This window comes from Cynocephalus volans, chromosome 4, assembly GCF_027409185.1.
Source record: "Cynocephalus volans isolate mCynVol1 chromosome 4, mCynVol1.pri, whole genome shotgun sequence".
Taxonomy (NCBI): domain Eukaryota; kingdom Metazoa; phylum Chordata; class Mammalia; order Dermoptera; family Cynocephalidae; genus Cynocephalus; species Cynocephalus volans.
In genome coordinates this window covers 117,349,465-117,355,188 of record NC_084463.1, presented here as the reverse complement: position 1 = coordinate 117,355,188, position 5,724 = coordinate 117,349,465, and the positions used below count along the sequence as shown (strand labels likewise).

At 48.8% G+C, this 5,724-nt stretch overlaps 1 pseudogene; it reads left to right on the top strand.

Annotated features, from left to right (window-relative positions):
• Nucleotides 1–2,021: 2,021 nt before the first annotated feature.
• Nucleotides 2,022–3,815, top strand: LOC134376838 (elongation factor 1-alpha 1-like; annotated as a pseudogene).
• The last annotated feature ends 1,909 nt before the right edge of the window (nucleotides 3,816–5,724 follow it).

Sequence of the window (5,724 nt, the reverse complement as noted above, 5' to 3'; positions counted from 1 at the left end):
CCACTCTTGTGATAACGCATTAATCCACTAATCCATGAATGGATGAATTAATCCATCCACGAGGGCCGAGCTCTCATGACCTGATCACCTCTTAAAAGCCCTACCTCTTAATACTGCTACATTGTGGATTAAGTCTCAACATGAGTTTTGGAGGGCACAAACATTCAAACCATAGCAGTGAAAAACAGATCTCAGTGCTGTGATCTGGATCTGGTATGAAGGACGTGATCCAATGACCAGGGATGGCTTGGAACAGAGGGTTGAGGCAGCAGCAGACTGGCTGGGCTGGGCTTCAGTATCTTCTCAACAGAGGTAGCAGGAAATGAAATCCATGTGGCAGGGACTATGATCGATTCCAAAAAGCATAGCTGGAGGCAAGAGCCCCAAAGGTGCAGGATACCCCAGCTTCTCTCAAGGACAGCAAGGCCACTGCTGCTTCTGAGGTGTGAGGTCACCAAGACAGTATGTGAGGGAGCAAGGTGCAGGGGGCACTCTCTCCATGAAATGACATCCAGCAGAATCACCTGGAGGAGGAGAGGGCTTAAAGCAGGATGTGTAACTCCAAGGGCCCAGCAGGGGGCAAGTCAAGGCCTTCCTAGTTACAGGGACCAGAGACACTAGCTCAATGGAAGAGAGTGGGGCAGTGTCAGTATAGGTGTCTCGTGGGAATCCAAGATGAGGAGACACGGTGTCACAGACCTCCTGAGAATTGGAAATGGAAGGTGGTTCCGATTTAAGGTGTCTTGGAGGAGCAGCTTTCTCTGTCCCTTGGTGGCTACCTCACAGCCTCTCAGCTTCTTGCTATGTGACAGCTAGGCCTCCTGTCTCTGCCACCAGCTTCCTCTGCTTCCTCAGAGCTCAGCTTGAACCTGGCATCATAATCACCTGTCTACCTCTAGGCGACCTTTCAGCTCTAGCTCCACCACTGTCTGGCTCAGCCTCCATTTCCCAATTCTTAATTCCCAAGGTAGAATCTGACTGGGCCAGCTCACCCGAGTGGGCAGCCCTTGGGTCAGGGACAGACAATCCCAGGTCCAATCAGCTGTGGCTGGGGGTGGGCTTTCATCCCACCTAACATGGCTGCTGAGGCAGGAGGGACTGTCGGCAGCAAGTCATGATCCCCAGCCCTGCTAAAGGATGATTGCAGTGTGCTTCCTCCCCCACCAAAGCCTGCGTGGGAAAAGGAAACTGACCAGGGTTCCAAGGAAAGGAGCTGAGGGGAGAGTGCCTCGTGTGTGAGGGGAGCACAGGAAAACAGCTTCCCTGAGGTGGGACGCTGCAGGGAGCCACTCAGGGACACCCACCACCTGTTCACTGAGTCGAGCCTCATGTTCAGCTGAATCCCCCACCTCATTCCACAATGGGTGGAACCCAAGCTGGATCCTGAGGACTCAGTGATAAAACAGACACACTCCTGCTCCCAAGACCTCCCAGATTCATGGTTGGGGGAAGGGGCTCAGATTAAAATGCAGTAACTACATGCGGGACTGAAAGAAATCAATGGGAGGGACAGAGAGAGAGGAGAGAGATGGCCAGACTTTCCGATCTCTTCAATGGAGACAAAGCCACAGTGACTTTCTAATAACTGGCTCCCAGAGCCATGCAGAAGAGTCCCCTGTGTTTTCTTATGTCGTGTCTAACCTGGCTCTGGACACAAGTTCAAACCAGGGTAGGAGGAGGGAGCTCATATTTGCTGACACCTGATATGTGCCAGGCCAGGGCTGGACCGTTGTGTCTGCCATCTCAAGCTGCAATACCTGGGACTAGTGCATGGCCTCCTCAGAAGCCAGTGATAACAGCCAACACTTAGACAGCATTGACTGTATGCCAGGTATTGCTCTAAGCACTGAGCTCATCTACTCCCCTCAACAATCTATGAGGCAGGTACTATTATTGTCATCAAACCCGTGTTATTAACAGAAGATTGGTGTATAAAGACTTAAGTGGCTTTTTTTTTTTTCCGCAACGGGTTTACTGCCAGAACACAGGTGTTGTGAAAACCACCACTAAATCAAAGCCAAATGGGAAAGGAAAAGACTCATTAACATTGTCATAATTGGACATGTAGATTTGGGCAAGTCCACAACTACTGGCCATCTGATCTACAAGTGTGGTGGGATCAACAAAAGAACCATCCAAAAGTTTGAGAAGGAGGCTGCTGAGAAGGGAAAGGGCTCCTTCAGGTGTGCCAGGGTCTTGGGTAAACTGAAAGCTGATCACGAGCGTGGTATCACCATTGATATCTCCCTGTGGCCATTTGAGGCCAGCAAGTATTATATGACTATCACTGATGCCCAGGACACAAGAGACTTTATCAAAAACATGATTACAGTTACATCTCAGGCTGACTGTGCTGTCCTGGTTGTTGCTGCTGGTGTTGGTGAGTTTGAAGCTGGTTTCTCCAAGAATGAGCAGACCTGTGAGCATGCCCTTCTGGCTTACACGCTGGGTGTGAAACAACTGATGGTTGGTGTTAACAAAATGGATTCCACTGAGCCACCCTACAGCCAGAAGAGAGGCAAGGAAATCATTAAGGAAGTGAGCACCTACATTGAGAAAATTGCCTACAACCCTGACACAGTAGCATTTGTGCCAATTTCTGGTTGGAATGGTGACAACATACTGGAGCCAAGAGCTAACAAGCCTTGGTTCAAAGGATGGAAAGTTACCCATAAAGATGGCAATGCCAGTGGAACCAAACTGCTTAAATCTCTGGATTGTATCTTGCCACCAACTCGTTCAACTGACAAACCCTTGTGTCTGCCCCTCCAGAATGTCTACAAAACTGGGGGTATTGGTACCGCCCCTGTGGGCCAAGTAGAGACTGGTGTTCTCAAATCTGGCATGGTGGTCACCTTTGCTCCAGTCAATGTTACGACTGAAGTAAAGTCTGTTGAAATGCACTGTATTAGTCCGTTTTCTGTTCCTATAACAGAATACCCGAGACTGGGTAATTTATAGAAAACAGAAGTTTGTTTGGCTTACGATTCTGGGACAGCTGCATCTGGTGCAGGCCTCAGGCTGCTTCTACTTGTGGCGGAAAACAGCAGCCAGCAGAAGGTACGAGCAGATCACATGGTGAGAGAAAGCAAGAGAGAGAGAGAGAGGGTAGGTGCCAGGGTCTTTTAAACAACCAGCTCTTGTGGGTCTAATAGAGCAAGATCTCACTCAGGCTCCCCTCCCCCAGGGAGAGCATTCATCCATTCATGAGGGATCCACCCCCATGACTCAAACAGCTCCCAACACTGCAACACTGGACATCAGATTTCCACATGAGTTTTGCTGGGGACATGTCCAAACTCTATCATGCACCCTGAAGCTTTGAGTGAAGCTCTTCCTGGAGACAACGTGGCCTTCCACGTTAAGAACGTGTCTGTCAAAGATGTTCATCGTGCCAACATTGCTGATAACAGCAAAAATGACCCACCGATGGAAGCAGCTGGCTTCATTGCTCAGGTGATTATCCTCAACCATCCAGGCCAAATCAGTGCTTTTTATGCCCCTGTGCTGGATTGTCACACAGCCCACATTGCTCACAAGTTTGCTGAGCTGAAGAAAAGATGGATCAGCATTCTGGTAAGAAGCAGGAAGATGGCCCTAAGTTCCTGAAATCTGGTGATGCTGCCATCATTGATATAGTTCCTGGCAAGCACATGTGTGTTGAGAGCTTCTCTGACTATCCTCTTCTGGGTCGTTTTGCTGTTCATGATATGAGACAGACAGTTGCTGTGGGTGTCATCAAAGCAGTGGACAAGAAGGCTGCTGGAGCTGGCAAGGTCACCAAGTCTGCCCAGAAAGCTCAAAATTCTAAATGAATGTCATCCCTAATACCTGCCACCCCAGTCTTAACCAGTGGTGGAAGAACTGTCTCAGCACTGTTTATCTCAATTGGCCATTTAAGTTTAATAGAAAAAGACTGGTTAATGATAACAATGCATCATAAAGCCTTCAGAAGGGAAGGAGAACATTTTATGGACCATTTTGGTTTTTTGTGTGGCAGTTTTAAGTTATTAGTTTTTAAAATCAATACTTTTTAGTGGAGACAATGTAATGAAAAATCTGTCACAGAATTTTGAGACCCATTGAAACAAAGTTTAATGAGAAGAAAAAGAGAGTCGAGTGATTTGTGCCCTAGGTCACACAGTAAGGAAGTAGTAGGGCCGAGATTCCAACTCAGGCAATATGGCTCCAGAGACCGTATGTACCCTTTTCTACCATGTGCTGTATAGGGTAGGGCAACCCTCACTGGAATGTCTCAAACTCTGGGCTGTTGGCACAACAATACCCCACACACAAACATTTGAATACAGCTAATATTCTGTGTTCAGTGATGGTTACTCCCCTCTTGTGACCCACAAATACTGCTGCTAAGTCCTTCAGCTTGTTGATGCCAGGAATCTTACCATTTGAAATTCCTCTCCAGCTGTTCTTAGTTATTGGCACCTCAGAGCAAATGAGTTTATCGGTGCTTATCAGAATTTGACGAGTGAGACAATGAAGAGAGTTTTGAACCCCTGGTTAGAGGAGAGGGCAGGGAAAGTATGCCACTGGGTAGGGCAGGAAAGGGGACTGAGAAGAGGCTGGAGACATGGATGACAAGTTCTGAGCCGTAAGGTTGCCTAGGGCAGGTAGGATGTGTGGACTGTAATGAGCTTCAGCTTGCTTTTTTATGAGGCCTGACTCCCTCTTCATTGTCATCAAGGAAATCAATTCCCTTTAGAAAGTTGTCCCATGTTGAACCCACAGCTCTCCCCAGCAGATGAGCTGGTATTAATCATGTAAGAAAGTAGAAAGATCCAGAAAATTTGTATAGAAGTGGGGACCTAAAGAAGTTCCTGACCCGCTTTGGGAGTCATAAGAAGCATGGCTGAGGTCAGGGTCCACAAAGACGACTGGGCCAGACATGGGGTCCACTTTAGTGATCAAGACTGAGCAATCAGGGCTAACCCACCCAGGCCAAGGACTGCCCATGTGCCACCCATTCCCTCCCACGCATGGCAGAACCACCACTTCCACCCCAGCTCTCTCTCTAACCAGCCAACCAGGCAGCCACTAGCAACTCATCAGATCTGGCCCACAAGATGAAGCCTATTTGTCACCTTTGAATCTAACCCCCATCACTGGAAATTCAAGAAAACTGAAGCCAAGGAGGGAGTGATTGTCAAGTGAGTGGGTGGCAGAGCTGCCCTTTCTACTGCACCCCACACTGGAAACACACCTAGAAAGCCTGAGGATTTGAGGATGCCTTTGACTCTGAACTTTTGGCTTTCTGTTCATCTCATTGAAGTTGCTTCCCAAGTTGGTCTTCAGGGTTTGCTGAGCTGGCTTTGAGTCTCTCACTTCTGAATCTTGAGGTTGGAGGTGAAAGGCCTGAGTTTACGGCCTTTGTGCTTCTGAGACCCTCCCTTTGGGCCCGTGTGAACTGGGAAGCTTGTTCTCACCCAGTTCCAGCCTCATTCCCAGGACTGAGATTTGGATAAGAATCTCTGACACTTCCCGGCTCCCTGGGGCCCAAGTTGGCCATGCCTCTGTGTGAACCCATGGGGGCAGGCACAGCCTTCTAGGGAAGACAGGTGGGGCTATCTGGTGCAGGGAGAGGGCAGAGGGCTGCAGCTGTCCTCCTGGGGCCTGGGGTTTGCAGCCCAGGAGCCCACCGCAGCCTTAGTAGGAATGAGATTGCTGCTAACTACTAGGTGTTTACTATGTGTCAAACACTGTGCTGAG